This window comes from Cucumis melo, chromosome 1, assembly GCF_025177605.1.
Source record: "Cucumis melo cultivar AY chromosome 1, USDA_Cmelo_AY_1.0, whole genome shotgun sequence".
In the NCBI taxonomy this organism is placed as follows: Eukaryota; Viridiplantae; Streptophyta; class Magnoliopsida; order Cucurbitales; family Cucurbitaceae; genus Cucumis; species Cucumis melo.
This window is the reverse complement of record NC_066857.1, coordinates 28582914-28595293: the sequence shown is the minus strand read 5'-3', so window position 1 is coordinate 28595293 and position 12380 is coordinate 28582914.

The window sequence follows — 12380 nt, the reverse complement described above, 5'->3', positions numbered from 1 at the left end:
AAGGGAAGAAACCGTCGGGGGACCGCTTTTTGCCTCATGACAAGAAAACTGAGTCCGGGGCATTCTCGCTCGCGTTTTCTTGGGACGAGCACCGGAAGTCCTCGAGCTCAGCCCCTTTCCTTCGCTGCAAGTGCATTTCCAGTGGTTTCTGACACCAGACGAGCGTTCGCCACTCGTTGGAAGCATTGGCCATCTTTTGGAACGTTTTGGGTCGCATCACAGTTCTCCTTCTAACGAGCTCGCTTCCCGGCCTATACCTCCGGAAAACGTGTCCGGGAGCATGCCAGGAGTGTGGGTTGAAGTCCTTGGAGCACGAGCACCGAAGATCGAAAGACTTATGACCAATACGGAGCAAAGGGAAGAAACCGTCGGGGGACCGCTTTTTGCCCCAGGACTAGAAAACTGAGTCTGGGGCATTCCCGCTCGCGTTTTCTTGGGACGAGCACCGGAAGTCCTCGAGCTCAGCCCGTTTCCTTCGCTGCAGGTGCATTTCCAGTGGTTTCTGACACCGGAAGAGCGTTCGCCACTCGTTGGAAGCTTCGGCCATCTTTTGGACCGTTTTGGGTCGCACCACAGTTCTCCCTCCAACGAGCTCGCTTCCCGACCTATACCTCCGGAAAACGTGTCGGGGAGCATGCCAGGAGTGTGAGTTAAAGTTCTCGGAGCACGAGACCCGAAGATCAAAAGACTTATGACCAATACGGAGCAAAGGGAAGAAACCGTCGGGGGACCGCTTTTTACTCGAGGACGAGAAAACTGAGTCCGGGGCATTCCCGCTCGCGTTTTCTTGGGCGAGCACCGGAAGTCCTCGAGCTCAGCCCGTTTCCTTCACTGCAAGTGCATTTCCAGTGGTTTCTGACACCGGACGAGCGTTCGCCACTCGTTGGAAGCTTCGGCCATCTTTTGGACCGTTTTGGGTCGCACCACAGTTCTCCCTCCAACGAGCTCGCTTCCCGACCTATACCTCCGGAAAACGTGTCAGGGAGCATGCCAGGAGTGTGGGTTGAAGTCCTCGGAGCACGAGACCCGAAGATCGAAAGACTTATGACCAATACGGAGCAAAGGGAAGAAACCGTCGGGGGACCGCTTTTTACCCCAGGACGAGAAAACTGAGTCCGGGGCATTCCCGCTCGCGTTTTCTTGGGACGAGCACCGGAAGTCCTCGAGCTCAGCCCGTTTCCTTCGCTGCAAGTGCATTTCCAGTGGTTTCTGACACCGGACGAGCGTTCGCCACTCGTTGGAAGCATTGGCCATCTTTTGGACCGTTTTGGGTCGCACCACAGTTCTCCCTCCGACGAGCTCGCTTCCCGGCCTATACCTCAAGGAAACGTGTCAGGGAGCATGCCAGGAGTGTGGGTTGAAGTCCTCAGAGCACGAGACCCGAAGATCGAAAGACTTATGACCAATACGGAGCAAAGGTAAGAAACCGTCGGGGGACCGCTTTTTGCCTCATGACAAGAAAACTGAGTCCGGGGCATTCTCGCTCGCGTTTTCTTGGGACGAGCACCGGAAGTCCTCGAGCTCAGCCCCTTTCCTTCGCTGCAAGTGCATTTCCAGTGGTTTCTGACACCGGACGAGCGTTCGCCACTCGTTGGAAGCATTGGCCATCTTTTGGAACGTTTTGGGTCGCATCACAGTTCTCCTTCTAACGAGCTCGCTTCCCGGCCTATACCTCCGGAAAACGTGTCCGGGAGCATGCCAGGAGTGTGGGTTGAAGTCCTCGGAGCACGAGCACCGAAGATCGAAAGACTTATGACCAATACGGAGCAAAGGGAAGAAACCGTCGGGGGACCGCTTTTTGCCCCAGGACTAGAAAACTGAGTCTGGGGCATTCCCGCTCGCGTTTTCTTGGGACGAGCACCGGAAGTCCTCGAGCTCAGCCCGTTTCCTTCGCTGCAGGTGCATTTCCAGTGGTTTCTGACACCGGAAGAGCGTTCGCCACTCGTTGGAAGCTTCGGCCATCTTTTGGACCGTTTTGGGTCGCACCACAGTTCTCCCTCCAACGAGCTCGCTTCCCAACCTATACCTCCGGAAAACGTGTCGGGGAGCATGCCAGGAGTGTGAGTTAAATTTCTCGGAGCACGAGACCCGAAGATCAAAAGACTTATGACCAATACGGAGCAAAGGGAAGAAACCGTCGGGGGACCGCTTTTTACTCGAGGACGAGAAAACTGAGTCCGGGGCATTCCCGCTCGCGTTTTCTTGGGCGAGCACCGGAAGTCCTCGAGCTCAGCCCGTTTCCTTCACTGCAAGTGCATTTCCAGTGGTTTCTGACACCGGACGAGCGTTCGCCACTCGTTGGAAGCTTCGGCCATCTTTTGGACCGTTTTGGGTCGCACCACAGTTCTCCCTCCAACGAGCACGCTTCCCGGCCTATACCTCCGGAAAACGTGTCAGGGAGCATGCTAGGAGTGTGGGTTGAAGTCCTCGGAGCACGAGACCCGAGGATCTAAAGACTTATGAATAATACGGAGCAAAGGGAAGAAACCGTCGGGGGACCGCTTTTTACTCGAGGACGAGAAAACTGAGTCCGGGGCATTCCCGCTCGCGTTTTCTTGGGACGAGCACCGGAAGTCCTCGAGCTCAGCCCGTTTCCTTCACTGCAAGTGCATTTCCAGTGGTTTCTGACACCGGACGAGCGTTGCCACTCGTTGGAAGCTTCGGCCATCTTTTGGACCGTTTTGGGTCGCACCACAGTTCTCCCTCCAACGAGCACGCTTCCCGGCCTATACCTCCGGAAAACGTGTCAGGGAGCATGCCAGGAGTGTGGGTTAATGTCCTCGGAGCACGAGACCCGAAGATCGAAAGACTTATGACCAATACGGAGCAAAGGGAAGAAACCGTCGAGGGACCGCTTTTTATCCCATTACGAGAAAACTGAGTCCGGGGCATTCCCGCTCGCGTTTTCTTGGGACGAGCACCGGAAGTCCTCGAGCTCAGCCCGTTTCCTTCGCTGCAAGTGCATTTCCAGTGGTTTCTGACACCGGACGAGCGTTCGCCACTCGTTGAAAACTTCGGCCATCTTTTGGACCGTTTTGGGTCGCACCACAATTCTCCCTCCAACGAGCTCGCTTCCCGGCCTATACCTCCGGAAAACGTGTCAGGGAGCATGCCAGGAGTGTGGGTTGAAGTCCTCGGAGCACGAGCCCCGAAGATCGAAAAACTTATGACCAATACGGTGCAAAGGGAAGAAACCGTCGGGGGACCGCTTTTTGCCCCGGGACGAGAAAACTGAGTTCGGGCCATTCTCGCTCGCGTTTTCTTGGGACGAGCACCGGAAGTCCTCGAGCTCAGCCTGTTTCCTTCGCTGCAAGTGCATTTCCAGTGGTTTCTGAAACCGGACGAGCGTTCGCCACTCGTTGGAAGCATTGGCCATCTTTTGGACCGTTTTGGGTCGCACCACAGTTTTCCCCTCCAACGAGCTCGCTTCCCGGCCTATACCTCCGGAAAACGTGTCAGGGAGCATGCAATGAGTGTGGGTCGAAGTCCTCGGAGCACGAGCCCCGAAGATCGAAAGACTTATGACCAATACGGAGCAAAGGGAAGAAACCGTGGGGGACCGCTTTTTGCCCCAGGACGAGAAAACTGAGTCCGGGGCATTCTCGATCGCGTTTTCTTGGGACGAGCACCGGAAGTCCTCGAGCACAGCCCGTTTCCTTCGCTGCAAGTGCATTTGCAGTGGTTTCTGACACCGCACGAGCGTTCGCCACTCGTTGGAAGCATTGGCCATCTTTTGGACCGTTTTGGGTCGCACCACAGTTCTCCCTCCAACGAGCTCGCTTCCCGGCCTATACCTTGGAAAACGTGTCAGGGAGCATGCAATGAGTGTGGGTCGAAGTCCTCGGAGCACGAGCCCCGAAGATCGAAAGACTTATGACCAATACGGAGCAAAGGGAAGAAACCGTCGGGGGACTGCTTTTTATCCCATTACGAGAAAACTGAGTCCGGGGCATTCCCGCTCGCGTTTTCTTGGGACGAGCACCGGAAGTCCTCGAGCTCAGCTCGTTTCCTTCGCTGCAAGTGCATTTCCAGTGGTTTCTGACACCGGACGAGCGTTCGCCACTCGTTGGAAGCTTCGGCCATCTTTTGGACCGTTTTGGGTCGCACCACAATTCTCCCTCCAACGAGCTCGCTTCCCGGCCTATACCTCCGGAAAACGTGTCAGGGAGCATGCTAGGAGTGTGGGTTGAAGTCCTCGGAGCACGAGACCCGAAGATCTAAAGACTTATGAATAATACGGAGCAAAGGGAAGAAACCGTCGGGGGACCGCTTTTTACTCGAGGACGAGAAAACTGAGTCCGGGGCATTCCCGCTCGCGTTTTCTTGGGACGAGCACCGGAAGTCCTCGAGCTCAGCCCGTTTCCTTCGCTGCAAGTGCATTTCCAGTGGTTTCTGACACCGGACGAGCGTTCGCCACTCGTTGGAAGCTTCGGCCATCTTTTGGACCGTTTTGGGTCGCACCACAGTTCTCCCTCCAACGAGCACGCTTCCCGGCCTATACCTCCGGAAAACGTGTTAGGGAGCATCCCAGGAGTGTGGGTTGAAGTCCTCGGAGCACGAGACCCGAAGATCGAAAGACTTATGACCAATACGGAGCAAAGGGAAGAAACAGTCGGGGGACCGCTTTTTATCCCATTACGAGAAACTGAGTCCGGGGCATTCCCGCTCGCGTTTTCTTGGGCGAGCACCGGAAGTCCTCGAGCTCAGCCCGTTTCCTTCACTGCAAGTGCATTTCCAGTGGTTTCTGACACCGGACGAGCGTTCGCCACTCGTTGGAAGCTTCGGCCATCTTTTGGACCGTTTTGGGTCGCACCACAGTTCTCCCTCCAACGAGCACGCTTCCCGGCCTATACCTCCGGAAAACGTGTCAGGGAGCATGCTAGGAGTGTGGGTTGAAGTCCTCGGAGCACGAGACCCGAAGATCTAAAGACTTATGAATAATACGGAGCAAAGGGAAGAAACCGTCGGGGGACCGCTTTTTACTCGAGGACGAGAAAACTGAGTCCGGGGCATTCCCGCTCGCGTTTTCTTGGGACGAGCACCGGAAGTCCTCGAGCTCAGCCCGTTTCCTTCGCTGCAAGTGCATTTCCAGTGGTTTCTGACACCGGACGAGCGTTCGCCACTCGTTGGAAGCTTCGGCCATCTTTTGGACCGTTTTGGGTCGCACCACAGTTCTCCCTCCAACGAGCACGCTTCCCGGCCTATACCTCCGGAAAACGTGTTAGGGAGCATCCCAGGAGTGTGGGTTGAAGTCCTCGGAGCACGAGACCCGAAGATCGAAAGACTTATGACCAATACGGAGCAAAGGGAAGAAACAGTCGGGGGACCGCTTTTTATCCCATTACGAGAAACTGAGTCCGGGGCATTCCCGCTCGCGTTTTCTTGGGACGAGCACCGGAAGTCCTCGAGCTCAGCCCGTTTCCTTCGCTGCAAGTGCATTTCCAGTGGTTTCTGACACCGGACGAGCGTTCGCCACTCGTTGGAAGCTTCGGCCATCTTTTGGACCGTTTTGGGTCGCACCACAGTTCTCCCTCCAACGAGCACGCTTCCCGGCCTATACCTCCGGAAAACGTGTTAGGGAGCATCCCAGGAGTGTGGGTTGAAGTCCTCGGAGCACGAGACCCGAAGATCGAAAGACTTATGACCAATACGGAGCAAAGGGAAGAAACAGTCGGGGGACCGCTTTTTATCCCATTACGAGAAACTGAGTCCGGGGCATTCCCGCTCGCGTTTTCTTGGGACGAGCACCGGAAGTCCTCGAGCTCAGCCCGTTTCCTTCGCTGCAAGTGCATTTCCAGTGGTTTCTGACCGCGGACGAGCGTTCGCCACTCGTTGGAAGCATTGGCCATCTTTTGGACCGTTTTGGGTCGCACCACAGTTCTCCCTCCAACGAGCTCGCTTCCCGGCCTATACCTCCGGAAAACGTGTCAGGGAGCATGCCAGGAGTGTGGGTTGAAGTCCTCGGAGCACGAGCCCCGAAAATCGAAAGACTTATGACCAATACGTTGCAAAGGGAAGAAACCGTCGGGGGACCGCTTTTTGCCCCAGGACGAGAAAACTGAGTCCGGGGCATTCTCGCTCGCGTTTTCTTGGGACGAGCAGCGGAAGTCCTCGAGCTCAGCCCGTTCCCTTTGCTGCAAGTGCATTTCCAGTGGTTTCTGACACCGGACGAGCGTTCGCCACTCGTTGGAAGCATTGGCCATCATTTGGACCGTTTTGGGTCGCACCACAATTCTCCCTCCAACGAGCTCGCTTCCCGGCCTATACCTCCGGAAAACGTGTCAGGGAGCATGCTAGGAGTGTGGGTTGAAGTCCTCGGAGCACGAGCTTCGAATATCGAAAAACTTATGACCAATACGGAGCAAAGGGAAGAAACCGTCGGGGGACCGCTTTTTGCCCCGGGTCGAGAAAACTGAGTCCGGGCCATTCTCGCTCGCGTTTTCTTGGGACGAGTACCGGAAGTCCTCGAGCTCAGCCTGTTTCCTTCGCTGCAAGTGCATTTCCAGTGGTTTCTGAAACCGGACGAGCGTTCGCCACTCGTTGGAAGCATTGGCCATCTTTTGGACCGTTTTGGGTCGCACCACAGTTCTCCCCTCCAACGAGCTCGCTTCCCGGCCTATACCTCCGGAAAACGTGTCAGGGAGCATGCAATGAGTGTGGGTCGAAGTCCTCGGAGCACGAGCCCCGAAGATCGAAAGACTTATGACCAATACGGAGCAAAGGGAAGAAACCGTTGGGGGACCACTCTTTGCCCCAGGACGAGAAAACTGAGTCCGGGGCATTCTCGATCGCGTTTTCTTGGGATGAGCACCGGAAGTCCTCGAGCACAGCCCGTTTCCTTCGCTGCAAGTGCATTTCCAGTGGTTTCTGACACGGGACGAGCGTTCGCCACTCGTTGGAAGCATTGGCCATCTTTTGGACCGTTTTGGGTCGCACTACAGTTCTCCCTCCAACGAGCTCGCTTCCCGGCCTATACCTCGGAAAACGTGTCAGGGAGCATGCAATGAGTGTGGGTCGAAGTCCTCGGAGCACGAGCCTCGAAGATCGAAAGACTTATGACCAATACGGAGCAAAGGGAAGAAACCGTCGGGGGACCGCTTTTTGCCCCAGGACGAGAAAACTGAGTCCGGGGCATTCTCGCTCGCGTTTTCTTGGGACGAGCACCGGAAGTCCTCGAGCTCAGCCCGTTTCCTTCGCTCCTAGTGCATTTCCAATGGTTTCTGACACCGAACGAGCGTTCGCCACTCGTTGGAAGCATTGGCCATCTTTTTTACCGTTTTGGGTCGCACCACAGTTCTCCCTCCAACGAGCTCGCTTCCCGGCCTATACCTCCGGAAAACGTGTCAGGGAGCATGCCAGGAGTGTGGGTTAAAGTCCTCGGAGCACGAGCCCCGAAGATCGAAAGACTTATGACCAATACGGAGCAAAGGGAAGAAACCGTCGGGGGACCGCGTTTCGCCCCAGGAAGAGAAAACTGAGTCCGGGTCATTCTCGCTCGCGTTTTCTTGGGACGAGCACCGGAAGTCCTCGAGCTCAGCCCGTTTCCTTCGCTGCAAGTGCATTTCCAGTGGTTTCTGACACCGGACGAGCGTTCGCCACTCGTTGGAAGCATTGGCCATCTTCTGGACCGTTTTGGGTCGCACCACAGTTCTCCCTCCAACGAGCTCGCTGCCCGGCCTATACCTCCGGAAAACGTGTCAGGGAGCATGCCAGGAGTGTGGGTTGAAGTCCTCGGAGCACGAGCCCCGAAGATCGAAAGACTTATGACCAATACGGAGCAAAGGGAAGAAACCGTCGGGGGACCGCTTTTTGCCCCAGGACGAGAAAACTGAGTCCGGGACATTCTCGCTCGCGTTTTCTTGGGACGAGCACCGGAAGTCCTCGAGCTCAGCCCGTTTCCTTCGCTGCAAGTGCATTTCCAGTGGTTTCTGACACCAGACGAGCGTTCGCCACTCGTTGGAAGCATTGGCCATCTTTTGGACCGTTTTGGGTCGCACCACAGTTCTCCCCTCCAACGAGCTCGCTTCCCGGCCTATACCTCCAGAAAACGTGTCAGGGAGCATGCAATGAGTGTGGGTCGAAGTCCTCGGAGCACGAGCCCCGAAGATCGAAAGACTTATGACCAATACGGAGCAAAGGGAAGAAACCGTTGGGGGACCGCTTTTTGCCCCAGGACGAGAAAACTGAGTCCGGGGCATTCTCGATCGCGTTTTCTTGGGACGAGCACCGGAAGTCCTCGAGCTCAGCCCGTTTCCTTCGCTGCTAGTGCATTTTCAATGGTTTCTGACACCGAACGAGCGTTCGCCACTCGTTGGAAGCATTGGCCATCTTTTGGACCGTTTTGGGTCGCACCACAGTTCTCCCTCCAACGAGCTCGCTTCCCGGCCTATACCTCCGGAAAACGTGTCAGGGAGCATGCCAGGAGTGTGGGTCGAAGTCCTCGGAGCACGAGCCCCGAAGATCGAAAGACTTATGACCAATACGGAGCAAAGGGAAGAAACCGTCGGGGGACCGCGTTTCGCCCCAGGAAGAGAAAACTGAGTCCGGGTCATTCTCGCTCGCGTTTTCTTGGGACGAGCACCGGAAGTCCTCGAGCTCAGCCCGTTTCCTTCGCAGCAAGTGCATTTCCAGTGGTTTTTGACACCGGACGAGCGTTCGCCACTCGTTGGAAGCTTCGGTCATCTTTTGGACCGTTTTGGGTCGCACCACAGTTCTCCCTCCAACGAGCTCGCTTCCCGACCTATACCTCCGGAAAACGTGTCAGGGAGCATGCCAGGAGTGTGGGTTGAAGTCCTCGGAGCACGAGACCCGAAGATCGAAAGACTTATGACCAATACGGAGCAAAGGGAAGAAACCGTCGGGGGACCGCTTTTTGCCCCAGGACGAGAAAACTGAGTCCGGGGCATTCCCGCTCGCGTTTTCTTGGGACGAGCACCGGAAGTCCTCGAGCTCAGCCCGTTTCCTTCGCTGCAAGTGCATTTCCAGTGGTTTCTGACACCGGACGAGCGTTCGCCACTCGTTGGAAGCTTCGGCCATCTTTTGGACCGTTTTGGGTCGCACCACAGTTCTCCCTCCAACGAGCTCGCTTCCCGACCTATACCTCCGGAAAACGTGTCAGGGAGCATGCCAGGAGTGTGGGTTGAAGTCCTCGGAGCACGAGACCCGAAGATCGAAAGACTTATGACCAATACGGAGCAAAGGGAAGAAACCGTCGGGGGACCGATTTTTACCCCAGGACGAGAAAACTGAGTCCGGGGGATTCCCGCTCGCGTTTTCTTGGGACGAGCACCGGAAGTCCTCGAGCTCAGCCCGTTTCCTTCGCTGTAAGTGCATTTCCTGTTGTTTCTGACACCGGACGAGCGTTCGCCACTCGTTGGAAGCTTCGGCCATCTTTTGGACCGTTTTGGGTCGCACCACAGTTCTCCCTCCAACGAGGTCGCTTCCCGACCTATACCTCCGGAAAACGTGTCAGGGAGCATGCCAGGAGTGTGGGTTGAAGTCCTCGGAGCACGAGACCCGAAGATCGAAAGACTTATGACCAATACGGAGCAAAGGGAAGAAACCGTCGGGGGACCGCTTTTTACCCCAGGACGAGAAAACTGAGTCCGGGGCATTCCCGCTCGCGTTTTCTTGGGACGAGCACCGAAAGTCCTCGAGCTCAGCCCGTTTGCTTCGCTGCAAGTGCATTTCCAGTGGTTTCTGACACCGGACGAGCGTTCGCCACTCGTTGGAAGCTTCGGCCATCTTTTGGACCGTTTTGGGTCGCACCACAGCTCTCCCTCCAACGAGCTCGCTTCCCGACCTATACCTCCGGAAAACGTGTCAGGGAGCATGCCAGGAGTGTGGGTTGAAGTCCTCGGAGCACGAGACCCGAAGATCGAAAGACTTATGACCAATACGGAGCAAAGGGAAGAAACCGTCGGGGGACCGCTTTTTACCCCAGGACGAGAAAACTGAGTCCGGGGCATTCCCGCTCGTGTTTTCTTGGGACGAGCACCGGAAGTCCTCGAGCTCAGCCCGTTTCCTTCGCTGCAAGTGCATTTCCAGTGGTTTCTGACACCGGACGAGCGTTCGCCACTCGTTGGAAGCTTCGGCCATCTGTTGGACCGTTTTGGGTCGCACCACAGTTCTCCCTCCAACGAGCTCGCTTCCCGACCTATACCTCCGGAAAACGTGTCAGGGAGCATGCCAGGAGTGTGGGTTGAAGTCCTCGGAGCACGAGACCCGAAGATCGAAAGACTTATGACCAATACGGAGCAAAGGGAAGAAACCGTCGGGGGACCGCTTTTTACCCCAGGACGAGAAAACTGAGTCCGGGGCATTCCCGCTCGCGTTTTCTTGGGACGAGCACCGGAAGTCCTCGAGCTCAGCCCGTTTCCTTCGCTGCAAGTGCATTTCCAGTGGTTTCTGACACCGGACGAGCGTTCGCCACTCGTTGGAAGCTTCGGCCATCTTTTGGACCGTTTTGGGTCGCACCACAGTTCTCCCTCCAACAAGCTCGCTTCCCGACCTATACCTCCGGAAAACGTGTCAGGGAGCATGCCAGGAGTGTGGGATGAAGTCCTCGGAGCACGAGCCCCGAAGATCGAAAGACTTATGACCAATACGGAGCAAAGGGAAGAAACCGTTGGGGGACCGCTTTTTGCCCCAGGACGAGAAAACTGAGTCCGGGGCATTCTCGATCGCGTTTTCTTGGGACGAGCACCGGAAGTCCTCGAGCTCAGCCCGTTTCCTTCGCTGCTAGTGCATTTTCAATGGTTTCTGACACCGAACGAGCGTTCGCCACTCGTTGGAAGCATTGGCCATCTTTTGGACCGTTTTGGGTCGCACCACAGTTCTCCCTCCAACGAGCTCGCTTCCCGGCCTATACCTCCGGAAAACGTGTCAGGGAGCATGCCAGGAGTGTGGGTTGAAGTCCTCGGAGCACGAGCCCCGAAGATCGAAAGACTTATGACCAATACGGAGCAAAGGGAAGAAACCGTCGGGGGACCGCGTTTCGCCCCAGGAAGAGAAAACTGAGTCCGGGTCATTCTCGCTCGCGTTTTCTTGGGACGAGCACCGGAAGTCCTCGAGCTCAGCCCGTTTCCTTCACTGCAAGTGCATTTCCAGTGGTTTCTGACACCGGACGAGCGTTCGCCACTCGTTGGAAGCATTGGCCATCTTTTGGACCGTTTTGGGTCGCACCACAGTTCTCCCTCCAACGAGCTCGCTGCCCGGCCTATACCTCCGGAAAACGTGTCAGGGAGCATGCCAGGAGTGTGGGTTGAAGTCCTCGGAGCACGAGCCCCGAAGATCGAAAGACTTATGACCAATACGGAGCAAAGGGAAGAAACCGTCGGGGGACCGCTTTTTGCCCCAGGACGAGAAAACTGAGTCCGGGGCATTCTCGCTCGCGTTTTCTTGGGACGAGCACCGGAAGTCCTCGAGCTCAGCCCGTTTCCTTCGCAGCAAGTGCATTTCCAGTGGTTTTTGACACCGGACGAGCGTTCGCCACTCGTTGGAAGCTTCGGTCATCTTTTGGACCGTTTTGGGTCGCACCACAGTTCTCCCTCCAACGAGCTCGCTTCCCGACCTATACCTCCGGAAAACGTGTCAGAGAGCATGCCAGGAGTGTGGGTTGAAGTCCTCGGAGCACGAGACCCGAAGATCGAAAGACTTATGACCAATACGGAGCAAAGGGAAGAAACCGTCGGGGGACCGCTTTTTGCCCCAGGACGAGAAAACTGAGTCCGGGGCATTCCCGCTCGCGTTTTCTTGGGACGAGCACCGGAAGTCCTCGAGCTCAGCCCGTTTCCTTCGCTGCAAGTGCATTTCCAGTGGTTTCTGACACCGGACGAGCGTTCGCCACTCGTTGGAAGCTTCGGCCATCTTTTGGACCGTTTTGGGTCGCACCACAGTTCTCCCTCCAACGAGCTCGCTTCCCGACCTATACCTCCGGAAAACGTGTCAGGGAGCATGCCAGGAGTGTGGGTTGAAGTCCTCGGAGCACGAGACCCGAAGATCGAAAGACTTATGACCAATACGGAGCAAAGGGAAGAAACCGTCGGGGGACCGCTTTTTACCCCAGGACGAGAAAACTGAGTCCGGGGGATTCCCGCTCGCGTTTTCTTGGGACGAGCACCGGAAGTCCTCGAGCTCAGCCCGTTTCCTTCGCTGTAAGTGCATTTCCTGTTGTTTCTGACACCGGACGAGCGTTCGCCACTCGTTGGAAGCTTCGGCCATCTTTTGGACCGTTTTGGGTCGCACCACAGTTCTCCCTCCAACGAGCTCGCTTCCCGACCTATACCTCCGGAAAACGTGTCAGGGAGCATGCCAGGAGTGTGGGTTGAAGTCCTCGGAGCACGAGACCCGAAGATCGAAAGACTTATGACCAATACGGA